A 15,541-nucleotide genomic window follows, 5' to 3' on the forward strand; every position below is an offset into this window, starting at 1 on the left:
TAGGGTTTTACTGAAGGGTTTGTTCAGATATGATTCACACTAATTTATACAACATTTAATTCTTAAAAACATGGCGAAAATGAATATTTTCAAAGGTTGTGAGTTTGTTTCTCCACTTAAGCAGCACTTACATAAACCAAAACTTAGAGTCTTATTCCTCCCTATATTATGAAGCATTTTGCTGAAGGGTTTGTTCATATATCATTCACACAGATTTATACAACATTTTATTTTTAAAAACACGCTGAAAATTAATATTTTTAAAGGTTGTCAGTTTGTTTCTCCACTTCAGCAGCACTTACATCAACCAAAACTTAAAGTCTTATTCCTATCTATATTATGAAGGGTTTTACTGAAAGTTTTGTTCATATATGATTCACACTAATTTATACAACATTTTATTCTTAAAAACATGGCAAAAATTAATATTTTCAAAGGTTGTGAGTTTGTTTCTCCACTTTAGCAGCACTTACATAAACCAAAACTTAGAGTCTTTTTCCTCTCTATATTATGAAGTGTTTTGCTGAAGGGTTTGTTAATTTTTGATTCACACTAATTTATACAACATTTTATTCTTAAAAACATGGCGAAAATTAATATTTTTAAATGTTGTGAGTTTGTTTCTCCACTTCAGCAGCACTTACGTAAACCAAAACTTAGAGTATTATTCCTCTCTATATTATGAAGTATTTTGCTGAAGGGTTTGTTCATATATCATTCACACAGATTTATACATCATTTTATTTTTAAAAACACGCTAAAAATTTATATTTTTAAATGTTGTCAGTTTGTTTCTCCACTTCAGCAGCACTTACATAAACCAAAACTTAAAGTCTTATTCCTATCTATATTATGAAGTATTTTGCTGAAGGGTTTGTTCATTTTTGATTCACACTAATTTATACAACATTTTATTCTTAAAAACATGGCGAAAATTAATATTTTTAAATGTTGTGAGTTTGTTTCTCCACTTCAGCAGCACTTACGTAAACCAAAACTTAGAGTATTATTCCTCTCTATATTATGAAGTATTTTGCTGAAGGGTTTGTTCATATATCATTCACACAGATTTATACATCATTTTATTTTTAAAAACACGCTAAAAATTAATATTTTTAAATGTTGTCAGTTTGTTTCTCCACTTCAGCAGCACTTACATAAACCAAAACTTAAAGTCTTATTCCTATCTATATTATGAAGTATTTTGCTGAAGGGTTTGTTCATTTTTGATTCACACTAATTTATACAACATTTTATTCTTAAAAACATGGCGAAAATTAATATTTTTAAATGTTGTGAGTTTGTTTCTCCATTTCAGCAGCACTTACATAAACCAAAACTTAGAGTCTTATTCCTCTCTGTATTATGAAGTATTTTGCTGAAGGGTTTGTTCATATATCATTCACACATATTTATACATCATTTTATTTTTAAAAACACGCTAAAAATTAATATTTTTAAATGTTGTCCGTTTGTTTCTCCACTTCAGCAGCACTTACATAAACCAAAACTTAAAGTCTTATTCCTATCTATATTATGAAGTATTTTGCTGAAAGGTATGTTCATATATCATTCACACTGATTTATACAACATTTTATTCATAAGAACATGGCAAAAAGAGAAATCCAAAATCCCCTCTAGAAAAACATTTAACTCTCTATCAAAATCAAACAAGAATTCTGAACCACTGGAATTTACACATCATAACACATTGCCTTCTATTTATAGTATTTCACAGTTTTCTGTCTATTTTGATTATGTTGCATGTTCAACACATATTTAACTTATGTTTTAAAGTTTCAACCATTAAAACTACCACAGATGTACCAGAAAGAATCAGCAGACATGAAAGAAGTTTTGATTTTATTTTTATTTTTCAATGACCACAATTTACAATTTACATTAACAAATAAATATTAACAAATTATTAAAAAATATATATATTGCCTTCAAATTGTGCTGCTCTGAACACTTAAGGTCTATGTCCTATATATCTAGTACTATTAATCTTTTGAAAAAATCAAAACTTTAAATCTAAATTTTGTCAAATCCACATTCATATAATTAAAAAGACTGCTATGTTTATTTATTTGAACTTCAGTCAATTTTAATTCTATTTTGTTACATAATTGTTGCTGTCTGAATTAAAATTAAAATAAAATAGCATAATTGAATTCATTTATGCATTTTCATTTCAGTTTAGTATTGAGCAGAACCTTGTTAAGATGAAGACGTTCTGCTCCATGTTTAGATCCAGTGGATGTCTGGCAATGAGTCTCAGTTCATTTACATCACAGGTTGTTTAGAGTTCACTGAAGAGTAAAGCGGGTTACAGTGGACAGATAAAGTCTCAGATTTACTCTGACAGTGATGCGTCTATTATAAACCATCACGGCTTTATTTGAGCTTCAGGTTCAATTGTGTTCTGATTCAACCGCATTGACAAAGAGCCACATGTACATAGGAAATAAATGCTCTAATGAGGATATAAACACATTAAAAATAATTTTTAACTTTTGTTAAACTAAGATTGATCTGGAAAGAAAACGCATCCAAAATCTAAAATACTTATTTAAGTGTTTGTTTTATTGCACTTTTTCCATATGCATCTGTAGATTTAATTTACAATACATATCTTTAAAGAGTTTTTCCTCAACTTCAGCAGCACTTACATACATCAAAACTTAGAGCTTTATTTTCATCTATTTTCTGAAGGGTCTTACTGAAGGGTTTGTCTATATAGGATTCATCCTAAATTTGTTTTTAAATAATTTTTTACTTAATGGTGAAATGCAAAATCTTAATAAAGAGTTTTACCTCCACTTCAGCAGCACCTACATATACTGTATTAAAACTTAGAGTTTTATTTTCATCTATTTTCTGAAGGGTCTTACTGAAGGGATTGTTTTTATAGGATTCGTCCACAATTTTTGAATTTTTTTCAAAAATGCAAATCTTCAAAGAGTGTTTCCTCCACTTCAGCAGCACCTACATAGAACAAAACTTAGAGATTTATTCATCTCTATATTCGGAAAGTTTTTACTGAGGGGTTTGTTCATATATCATTCACACTGATTTATACAACATTTTATTCTTAAAAACATGGCGAAAATGTTTGATTTTTTTGCCCATTGATAGTATTTTCTGATTTATGTAGTGATAAAAAAAGAAATCCAAAATCCCTTCTGTAAAAATCTTATACTATAATATGTCAAAAAAAGCAAACAGGACTTTTGAACCTGGCTTTATCCAGTGTTCATTTTTTTACTTTGGAAAATCAGTGCAAAAACGACAATGCACATTTAAACATAAAATTAAGAAAACTTGTAATAAAAAAGGTGGATGCAATTCTTATCAATTAACTGGGGAATTATGCTGATGTGTATTAGTTTTTTTTTTTTACCCTGTTCACCTGGGGTGTCTTGCCTTGAAGAGGAGAATCATCAGTTGTGCTCTTTTATGAGTTGTATGTGAAATATTATTGGAAAAGCATCCTTGTATAAAACACTATAAGCGCCTGGGCAGCACTGAAGAAACAGCATCTAGAATCCAGTGTGAGGAACCCTGAAACACAGATAAACAACACACAATGATGATCTAAAGAATAATTTCATATCAAATCATTGTAAACAAAAACACTAAAAACCATAAAACTTTTTTTTGTTTTATTTTAAACAAATTTCACTCAGAAATTAGTAAATTTTACAAATAAACACTTGAATTTTTTTTGAAATAGCATATTTTAGTAAAATTTACTTTAAAGATTTGTTTATAACTCTGCACTGTAAAAAAAAAAAAAGATTTTTCCAAGTTGTAAACAGATTTTTGAAGTACAAAAAGATGCTATTTCAAATTTTGACTGATATAAATTTCACAGAAAGACATTTGTTGGGTTTGAAATGCTAAACCAGTAGATGCACAGCAAAAAATCCTTTTCTTGTCTTGTGTCCAGACAAAATATCTAAAAATTCTTAAATCAAGAAAGATTTCAGAAAAAAAAAACAAGTGAGTTTTTGCTTAGAACAAGCAAAATAATCTGCCATTGGGGTAAGCAAAAAATATTATTTCAAACAGAAAACAAGATTATTTTTCTTACCCCATTGGCAGATTATTTAGCTTGTTTCGAGCAAAAATGCACTAAATTTTGACTTGTTTTTTCTTAAAACAAGACAATAATTTTACTCATCTAGAAAACACTTCTTGATTTAAAATGTTTTAGATTTGGTCTGAAAACAAACAAAAAAAACTCAGTAAGTAAAGCATTTTTTGCAGTTTGCAGTATTGAAGACGATGACAGTCAGGATTACATTTGTCTTTGTTTAGTAAATAATTGGTTTGTTTTTGGTTGGTGTTGCTAGTTAATGTGATTCTACTACTAAATTCTATTACTAAAAATCACCCAAGCACCAGGTAAGTCAATCAGAGAATTCAGACTTAATGAAAGAAAGTGACATAAAGACAAGATCCTCAGGATACAGAAACTTGATCTGATGCATCACATTTACACAAATTTAAATGACCGAAGTGAACAGATACTGATGACCTAAACAGGTCTGCTTCTGTTTTTGTTCATATTTTTTGATGGATCAAAACAGGTTCTGCAGAAGTTTAGAAATACGTCATGTCTCTACAACGTCTCGTCTGTGTGGCTCTCTGTGCCAGGCTGTGCTGGTTCAGCTTTTGTGTGTGTGTGAGTTATTGAGGGTGACAGCGGGTCTGTGTATTAGGGTTCATGCATCAGTCCTGCAGCCTGTTTTAGCCTCTCTAATCTGGATTTACCATCAGCAGTGTGTCAGCAGCACACACACACACACACACACACACACACACACACACACACTGGTATACCTATCATTATGGGTTCATTTAATAGGCGTAATAGTTTTTCTACTGTACAAACTGTATTTTCTATTCCCTTACCCTAACCCTACACCTAAACCTACCCCTCAAACAAAACTAAAGGCATTTTTAGATTCTTAAACATTTGATTCTGTAAGATTTATGAGCTTGTTTCCTCATACAGACCAAAAACTGTCCCCACAAGGTCAAAATGTACTGGTATTAGTACACTTGTGGGGTACCACTATACACACACATACATAGATTTCATTTAATTTACACTGCCGCTCAAAAGTTTGGGATTAGTAGCAAGTTTTGTTTTGTTTTTGTTTTTTTAAAGTCTCTTCTGCTCATCAAGGCTGCATTTATTTGATCAAAAATTCAGAAAATAACAGTAATATTGCAAAATGTTATTACAATATAAAATAATGGTTTTTATTTTAATATACTTTAAAATATAATTTATTTGATGCAAAGCTGAATTTTCATAAGCTGTTACTCCATTCTTAAATCATTCTAATATGCTGATTTATTATTAGAATTATCAATGCTGAAAACAGTTGTGCTGCCAAATATTGTTTTGGAACCTGTGATTAATTTTTTCAGGATTATTTGATAAATAACAAGTTAAAAAGAACAACATTTATTCGAAATATAAATCTTTTCTAACAATCTAAATCTATGCTGTCACATTTTATTAATTTAACACATCCTTGGTGAATAAAAGTATTAATTTCTTTCAAAAAAGAAAGAATAAAAATGTATTGACCCCAAACTTTTGAAAAGTAGTGTATATTGTTAGAAAACCTTTCTATTTTAATTAAATGCTTTAATTTAATTCTTTTGAACCTTTTATTGATCAAAGAATCCTGAAAAAAGAATCACGGGTTCCAAAAAAATATTAAGTGACTGATAATAAATCAGTATATTAGAATGATTTCTGAAGGATCATGTGACACTGAAGACTGCAGTAATGATGCTGAAAATTCAGCTTTGTATCACAGGAATAAATTACATTTTAAAATTTATTTTAATTTGAAATATTATTTCACAATACATTTTTCTTCTGTATTTTGGATCAAATAAATGCAGCCTTGATGAGCAGAAGAAACGTCTTCAAAAACCATTAAAAATCGTACTGATCCCAAACTTTTGAGCGGCAATGTAGGTTTTGTGTCTATAAAATATTGATCATTTGATAATGTGTGTGTGTGTGTGTGTGTGTGTGTGTGTGTGTGTGTGTGTGTGTGTGTGTGTGTGTGTGTGTGTTGTGCAGGAACAGGCTGGTAAGAATCTGAACTGCAGTATTTGCTAATTAGAGACATTCCTCAGGATTACAGCCAATTAAGAATCAGAGAACCATTGTGAGACTTTGTGCGTGTGTGTGTGTGTGTGTGTGTGTGTGTGTGTGTGTGTGTGTGTGTGTGTGTGTGTGTGTGTGTGTGTGTGTGGTCAGCAGTTCAAATCAGTCCAGCACCTTGTGTGACCATGAAAAAACACTCAGCATCAGTTTGATAATCATTGCATTCATAGGCGACTGTAGAAAATGAGAAAATGAATTCAGACCCCTATAACATTACAGCAACAGTCACTGCAGCTACTTCAGATCCTACACATGACTGTGTTAATGCTCCAGAAACACTAAAGACATCAGCATCAGATTTCTATTTCAAATAAATGCTGTTCTTTTGAACGTCCTATTCATCTTTGAATCCTAAAAAATAAAATGTAAAACATTTTCCACAAAAATATTGTGCAGCACAACTGTTTTCAACACTGAAAATAATCAGAAATGTTTGTTGAGCAGCAAATCAGTCTATTAGAATGATTTCTGAAGGATCATGTGACACTGAAGACTGCAGTAATGATGCTGAAAATTCAGCTGCGCATCACAGAATTCAAGTTGAACAGATATTCACATAGAAAACTATGGAAGCCTGTTTCCGCCACAGAATAAATAAGGTGATTGTGACTTTTTATCTCACAATTCTGACTTTTTTCCTCAGAACTGTAAGAACCAGGGGAGTGCGGGGCACAACCTAACAACCTAATTTTCTCAGTTTCAGAGTTTTAGAGTTCAGAATATAATTTTTTATCCACATTCATTTCACACTTGTCTAGTACAAATATGTGGCTTAGTTTCATATTTACAGTGTATACGTTTTTCGTTATTTACCTCACAAGAAAGGAAGTGAAATGTTACAATATGCCCTGTAGGTGGATACATTATAACATCTGAATGCTACAATGTTATCTGGTCGAATAAAAACAACATACACAACAAACTATAATATTTTGTCGATAAATTAAAATTTACTTTTTCAAACAAAATAATGGCTTTTTTTTTTTAAGAATTAAAAATATTTTAATTTGGAAGTTTTTGAGTTCTCATAGAACACCAGACAAATAAACCAGCCCAAATGCTTTACATTTCTTGAAATAATAATTTCTGAACATTAAACATTGACCGTCAGTCTTTATTCACCTGTTTCTTGTGGTTTTTCATTCAAATCCAAATAATATAATTGAAAATAATTATAAAGTCAAATTCTGAGGAGGAAAAAAAGACTGATATGTTCATAGAATCTCACAATTCTGAGAAAAAAAGACAGAATTGCGAGTTTGTATCACGCAATTCTGAGAAAAAATAATAATAACTTTTTTTATTGTTTTTTTTTTTACTCAGTAATGGAAACAGGCTTTAAAAGAAAACTAATAAGAATATTTGACTGTTCTTACTATATTTTTGATTAAATAAATGCAGCTTTGGTGAGCAGAAAAGATCCGCTCTTCATTTTTAATTCTTAATTATTCCAAACGTTTGAACAATAGTGAGCATACGCTGTAGGACAGTTGTGTGTTTGATCACAGTTTATCCAGCATTTCTCTCTGTGAAGCAACACTGCAAAAAATGATTTTCTTACTTATTTTCTTTTTTAGTCTTGTTTCCAGCCGAAATATCTAAAAATTCTTAAATCAAGAGGGATTTTCTAGACAAAATTAAGTGAGTTTTTGCTTAAAACAAGCAAAATAATCTGCCACTGGGGTAAGCAAAAAATCTTATTTCAAACAGAAATCAAGAATATTTTTCTTACCCCATTGACTATTTTGCTTGTTTCAAGCAAAAACGCACTTAATTTTGACTTATTTTTTACTGACAAAAGACAACAAGACAATAATATTTAGTCGTCTAGAAAATCCTTCTTGATTTAAGAATTTGTAGATATTTGGGCTGGAAACAAGACAAAAACATCAGTAAGAAAAGCATTTTTTGCAGTAAACGGACTATTCGGATTAGTGCACTATATATGGAAAACACCATTTATGAATTATATAATAAGCAAACATCATTTGCATTGTCTACCAATACCTATTAAATAAAGCTATTAAATAAAAACATATTTAAAAATGAATTGTAAATCATTGGTCTGTCTGTGGTATTAGAAGAGTCACAAGGTCCAGAGCTGAAATGGAGGTTCAGGTTGCCAAATACTGTTAAAAGATTAAAACTGTGTGAAATGTAAAGTTGTGTTATAAAGTCCGGAAACCTCATGTGTGTGTGTGTGTGTGTGTGTGTGTGTGTGTGTGTGTGTGTGTGTGTGTGTGTGTGTGTGTGTGTGTGTGTGTGTGTGTGTGTGTGTGTGTGTGTGTGAGTGAGTGTGTGTGTGTGGTGTGTGTGTGTGTGTGTGTGTGTGTGTGTGTGTGTGTGTGTGTGTGTGTGTGTGTGTGTGTGTGTGTGTGTGTGTGTGTGTGTGTGTGTGTGTGTGTGTGTAGTGTGTGGTGTGTGTGTGTGTGTGTGTGTGTGTGTGTGTGTGTGTGTGTGTGTGTGTGTGTGTGTTTGAGTGCGTGTGCGTGTGCGTGTGCGTGTGCGTGTGCGTGTGCGAGTGCGTGTGCGTGTGCGTGTGCGTGTGCGAGTGTGTGTGTGTGTGTGTGTGTGTGTGTGTGTGTGTGTGGCACGTGCAGGATGGAGGCGGATTAGTGCTACTGTTCCACTTGCTGCATTACTGCCGTTCTCTTCATCAGCCGATGCCATCTGGACACAAACACACGCGTCCCTCTATTACCACTGTACCACCAGCCGACCCCTGACCCCATCAGCACCAGCTCTCTCTCAAACACACACAATCAACCCAAGCACAAACAGAATGTGTTGTGCGCTCATGCATGAAGGCTTACGCTGGGACACACGGCTCGAGAGTGTGAGTGTGTGTGTGTGTGTGTGTGTGTGTGTGTGTGTGTGTGTGTGTGTGTGTGTGTGTGTGTGTGTGAGACGCATGCACAATTAACACAATCGAACCTGAGCTTATTAATGAGTCTGTGTGAATGAGACTCCATATCGGCCTTAAACACACAGAACAACACATCATTGTTAGCGTTTTCCTCACTTCCTGTTGCCCAACATCACAAACACTGATTTATTACCTCACTGCACAGAGCGGATACAGGTTCATTGGGACATTTACTGTAGGGATGCACCGAAATGAATATTCTTGGCCGAAGCCGACCACGGTTTTTCGTGTTCTTGCCCCATGTATTTTGCCAATTTTCTCACCATTGCATAAATTAAACAGCCAAAATGTGCGTTTTACAGTTTTGTCTTGCTTTTCAAAAAAAAATAAAAAATCAATTACAACAACAATTTAAAAAAATGTAATTAATAAGTTAGTAAAATAATATTCCCTGGCCATTTTTAAGAGCCCCTTCTTGAATCAGGCATGTGTTTTTAATCTACAAATAAATGCAGCCTTACTGAGCAAAGGAGAATGTTAGAATAATAAACTTTTGGGTACAAATTTGTTTCCAAAATATGGTTAAGTAGGTACACACACAAACACACAAACAAACATAAAAATAAATAAACAAAATCATGGATATAATTTGAAAAAGTCGAATTGTCCTGAAAAACAGTTCCACTTGTACTTCTTGGAGAAAAATTGGAAATGCTTCCATTTTCTCACAGTTTTAGAGTAAAACATGTTTTGGATTAAACTTTAAAAATTTTGTTTTTTTTTTATGCATTATCATAACACTTAAAACTTAACCCGTTTAATCCCAAATTTTTTCCGGACATGAAAATATCCAAATGACGTGTCATTAGTTACCCTTTGAAATAATCAATCATTTTATTTTATTTTTGTTAATTTTGGAAAAGTGTTTGAAAAATAGTGTTTTATGGTCGTCACAATTGTGAGCGGTGGGATAATGTGTATACTGAATTAACATATTTCTGCATACATATTTTGTCAAATATAACATAAAATTTTTATATTAGTGCTACCAGTATTAACATAAATTTTGTAAAGTGTTGTGTAACATTTTTATTTAGTGCAATATTTAGTAACAAATGCAATTGGATTTATATTGTATACCAAAGTTCACTGTTATCCCACCAGTAACTATTGTGACCGTCAACATGTTTCCTCATCCTATGACCACACTCAACAAAACTCAATATATGTGAATTTACATATTAATACTAGACACCTTAGAGATAATGTGTGCCAAAAATCTTTGTCATATCTTTATGTTAACATACTTCAGCCTTATGTTTTAGAGCTTTATGCAAACATCATCGTTTCATGCTGCAAACAGGAAATAAACTGCTCTGGTCATGTGACGATTTGCACTAACCATGTCAAACTGCACTTATTTAATTGAGACACTTTATTTAATAATCATTTAAAATCATTCACACAGACTCATTAATAAGCTCAGGTTCAATTGTGTTACAGTGCCTTGCAAAAGTATTTTTTCACATTTTGTTTGTTGCAGCATTATGTTAAACTGCTTTAAATTAGTTTTTTTTTTTTCACATCAATCTACATCTCATACACCATAATGGAAAAGCACAAAACAGGTTTGTAACAACTTTGCAAATTTATTAAAAATAAAAAATAAAAACTGAAAAGAGCCCACTGCATAAGTATTCATACCCTTTTCTGGGACACTGTATATGTATCTCAGGAGCATTCATATTGCTTCTAGATGTTAATACTCTTGGAGTGGAGTTAAACTGTGGCAAATTCATTTGAATGAGTCTGATTTAGAAAGACACACACCTCTCAGAAAAGGTCTAACAGCTGAAAATGCAGATCAGAGCAAAAACCAAGATAACTGCCTGTAGAGCTCAGTGACAGACTTGCGTTAAGGCGATGATCTAGAGAAGAGTTCAGAAACAAATCTGCTGCATTGAAGGTTGACAGAAGCATTCTCCATAATGGAAGACGACTGGAACAACTAGGACTCTAGAAAATGTCCAAGCTGACAGAGATGGAGAGGAGAAAAGGTGAGGCAAAGAATGGCAGATAATTGCCAAATGCAGATGTGCAAAGATGCTCACATCAGACCCAAAAACACTTGAGGCTGTAAAGCTGCTTCAGCTATGGACTGAGTTAAGGGGATGAATACTTATGCAATCTACTTATTTCAGTGTTTGATTTTGAATACATTTGTAACATTTGCAAATCTGTTTTTTGCTTTGTCATTATTATTATTATTATTATTATTATGGTGTATGGAGTATAAATTGATGTGGGGAAAAACTCATTTAAAGCAGTTTAACATAATGCTGCAACAAAATGTGAAAAAAAATGAAGGGGTATGAATACTTTTGCAAGGCACTGTTTTATATGCATTTAATTGAAATGAAAAAAAAAACACTCTGAATGCTGAATACCAGGTCGAGTGTGCATCAGAGATATGGAGCATGTCGACCTGCATAATCTCTCTCTCTCACACACACACACACACACACACACACACACACACACACACACACACACACACACACACACACACACACACACACACACACACACACACACACACACACACACACACACACACTCAGACGGCCACCTGCTGCTGTGGATTATCAATCTGTCTGAGTCCAGATGTCTCATATGTCTCTTCATCAGCTCATCTATGAATGTCTTCAAAACAATCACTCAATGACATCATTCTCATGACGCCAAAATTTGTTTTAGAGATTTTCATTTTAGATGCATGTAAGTTTTAGAAATAAAAAGTGTCAACACTGCAAAAAATGCTTTTCTAGCTTAGATTTTTTGTCTTGTTTTCGAGCCAAAATATCTAAAAATTCTTAAATCAAGAAGGATTTTCTAGACGAGTAAATATTATTGTCTTGTTTTCAGAAAAAAAAGTCAAAATTAAGTGCATTTTTGCTTGAAACAAGCAAAATAATCTGCCAATGGGGTAAGAAAAATAATCTTGTTTTCTGTTTGAAATAAGATTTGTTTTTCTTACCCCATTTCTAAGCAAAAACTCACTTCATTTAGATTTGTTTTTTTCTGAAAACAAGAAAATAATTTTTACCTTCTTGATTTAAGAATTTTTAGATATTTTGGCTGGAAACAAAACAAAAAATCTAAGCTAGAAATGCATTTTTTGCATTGAATTGCAATTTCTAGACTCTATTCCTCAACAATCAGATCAGTTTTTCAAAACTCTTCAAACAGCATCGGTGCGGACAAACTAGATCATTATTCATCATTTTGTTAGGAAATACAATCAATAAAAGATCTTTCAAAAGTTAATTCTACAGTCATTTTTTAGTGCAGAAGAAATGAGTTAAGAGATTTGGGTTCCAATTTATTTTAGAGTTCAATTTGTGACCCTGGAGAACAAAATTTTTTTGCACCCTCAGATTCCAGATTTTCAAATAGTTGTATCTCAGCCAAATATTGTCCTATCCTAACAAACCATACATCAATGGGAAGCTTATTTATTCAGGTTTCAATTTCAAAAAGTCAACCCTTATGACTGGTTTTGTGGTCAGGGGTCACATATTAACTAACCTCGCAACTAAATCAACTAACTCTCAGTGGGGTACACTGCAAAAAAAAAATGCTTTTCTTACTTAGATTTTTTTTGTCTTGAGAGGCAAAAATTATTGTCTTGTTTTCAGATAAAAAAAAAAGGAGTCAAAATCAAGAGAGTTTTTGCTCTAAACAAGCAAAAAAAAATCTTGTTTTCTGCTTGAAATAAGATTATTTTGCTTGTTCTAAGAAAAAATTCCTTAATTTTTACTTCTTTGTTTCTAAAAATTAGACCATCATTTTTACTTGTCTAGAAATCCGTCTTGATTTAAGAAGTTTTAGACATTTTGGCTGGAAACATGACAAAAAATCTCAGTAAGAAAAGCATTTTTTTTTTTTTTTTTTTTGCAGTGTATTAGTGTTAGGTAAGGCTAAAGTTTAGTAAAATAAGTTGACATGCACTTGCAAAATTACTTACAACTCATAAAATGTATAAAGTGGACTATCAATCAAAATAAAATGTTTAAGTTAAAGACTCTTTAAAAATGTTTATTTAAATGGTCAGAATCAAGATCTAACCACAATTTTAGTTCCACTGTTCCCTAAAAACCAATTCAACAGCTCTGAAAACTTAACATCACACTAAACACAACTCTAATGTCTGGAGCATTGACTAAATCAACTAATAAACACACGAACGATCATAAAGCGTCAAGTTTGAGACAGTCAAACATGAGGTGAATAAGCCCCGCCCACTCTCTTCCTCCGGCCCTTTCCTTCACCTCATCCAGATGTCCATCCGTCCGTCCGTCTCTCTCTCACACGTACCTGTGTGTGTCTGTCAGACGTCTTTCTCTATCTGTCCACATCACATAGTCCACCAACTCCCCACAGAATCACACAAACGTCTCATTCAGGTGTGTTTCTCGTCCTCTTTCACTCTCGCTGTCTGTCGCGTCCTCTGCCCACAATCTCACTACAAATGCCTCTTTCCCCTCTTTATCCCGAGGTAAGATACTTACTTTTCAGATAAAGCATATTATGACAAATCGGCTGAACTGTGTGTGTGTGTGTGTGTGTGTGTGTGTGTGTGTGTGTGTGTGTGTGTGTGTTATGCGTGTGTATCCAGTGCTGTAAATACCATGATAGGGTGTTAGAGAGAGCAGATTTACACAGATGATGTTTGAACATTTTGAGCGCACTGTTAAAAAAAAGAAGCTGTTTCAACCTTAAAAAGTAAGTTTTTCATGCTGCCTTAAAATTTTAAGTTTACTCAATTCGAATATCCACATTTTCATGTAGTACAACTTAACTTTTTATGTTGACTAAACTGAACATTTTAAGGCAGCACAAACACTTAAGTTTTTAAATTGAAACTTTTTTTTTTTACAGTGTGTAGTGCAAACTCTGCGCTCGCAACGCCAAGGTCATGGGTTTGATTCCCAGGGGATGCATGAAATGATCAAATGTAAACATTGAATGCTACGATAAAAGCGTCTGCCAAATCAACTGAACATTCAAATTTTTTTTTAAATGTCACTAAACATTCGAAATTTAAATGTTACAATGTTTCATTACAGGAACGTTACATTTGAATGTTCTGAAACAAGTAGCAACATTTAAAAAAATGTTTGATGAATGTCTAATTAACATTATTAAAGATCAGATTTTATTAAAGGATTACTAAAGAAAAATTCATGATAATTTACTTACCCCCATGTCATCCAAGATGTTCATGACTTTCTTTAGTCGCAAAGAAATTAAGTTTTTTGAGGCAAACATTCCAGGATTTTTCTCCATATAGTGGACTTCAATGGTGCTCAGTGGATTGAAGGTTAAAAATGCAATTTCAGTGCAGCTTTACAAAAAAAAAAGGTAAAACAGCAATGTAGGGAGATTTTGAAGTTGGAGGAGAAAATGAGATGGAAGTTTTTCGACATACCCTAACTGTCTTGAACTAGAAAAAACAGTTCCGACAGAGGTAGACAAGTTTAAGTTTAGGTTTAAAACTGTATAAATATTACTTTTTTTTAAAAGAAAATGACAGATTGTTTCGCTAGATAACACCACTATTCTTCGGCTGGGATTGTTTAGAGTCCTTTGAAGCTGCATTTTTAACCTTCAATCTGTTGAGCACCATTAAAGTCCACTATATGGAGAAAAATCCTGGAATGTTTTCCTCAAAAAAAAAAAAAAACGTAATTTCTTTGCGACTGAAGGAAGAAAGACATGAACATCTTGGATGACAAAGGGGGTGCACTGCAAAAAATGCTTTTCTTACTTAGATTTTTTGTCTTGTTTCCAGCCAAAATATCTAAAAATTCTTAAATCAAGAAGGATTTATTAGACAAGTAAAAATTATTGTCTTGTTTTCAGAAAATTAAGTGTGTTTTTGCTTGAAACAAATGGGGTAAGAAAAAATAATAGTTTGAAATAATATATATATATTTTTTTGCTTAACCCATTGGCAGATTATTTTGCTTGTTCTAAGTAAAAACTCACTTCATTCTGACTAGTTTTTTTCTGAAAACAAAACAATAATTTTTACTTTTTGATTTAAGAATTGTTAGATATTTTGGCTGAAAACAAGACAAAAAATCTAAGTAAGAAAAGCATTTTTTGCAGTGTGAGTAAATTATCAAGACATTTTTATTCTGGAAGTGGAGTAATTCTTTATTGTGACTTTAAGATTTTTATTGATAACACTGAGAGAACTGTGTCATTCTGAGCATTCTGAGAAGGTTTTCTGTTAGGGTTAGAGTTAGGGTTAACACTAACCCTAAGCCATCCTGGGAACGTCATCATGCATTCCCAGGAAACCCATGTCTTTGGTGTTGCTACACTCTTAAAAATAAAGGTGCTTCAAAAGGTTCCTCAAGCGATGCTATAGAAGAACCATTTTTGGTTCCACAAACAACCATTC

This window comes from Garra rufa, chromosome 14, assembly GCF_049309525.1.
Source record: "Garra rufa chromosome 14, GarRuf1.0, whole genome shotgun sequence".
In the NCBI taxonomy this organism is placed as follows: domain Eukaryota; kingdom Metazoa; phylum Chordata; class Actinopteri; order Cypriniformes; family Cyprinidae; genus Garra; species Garra rufa.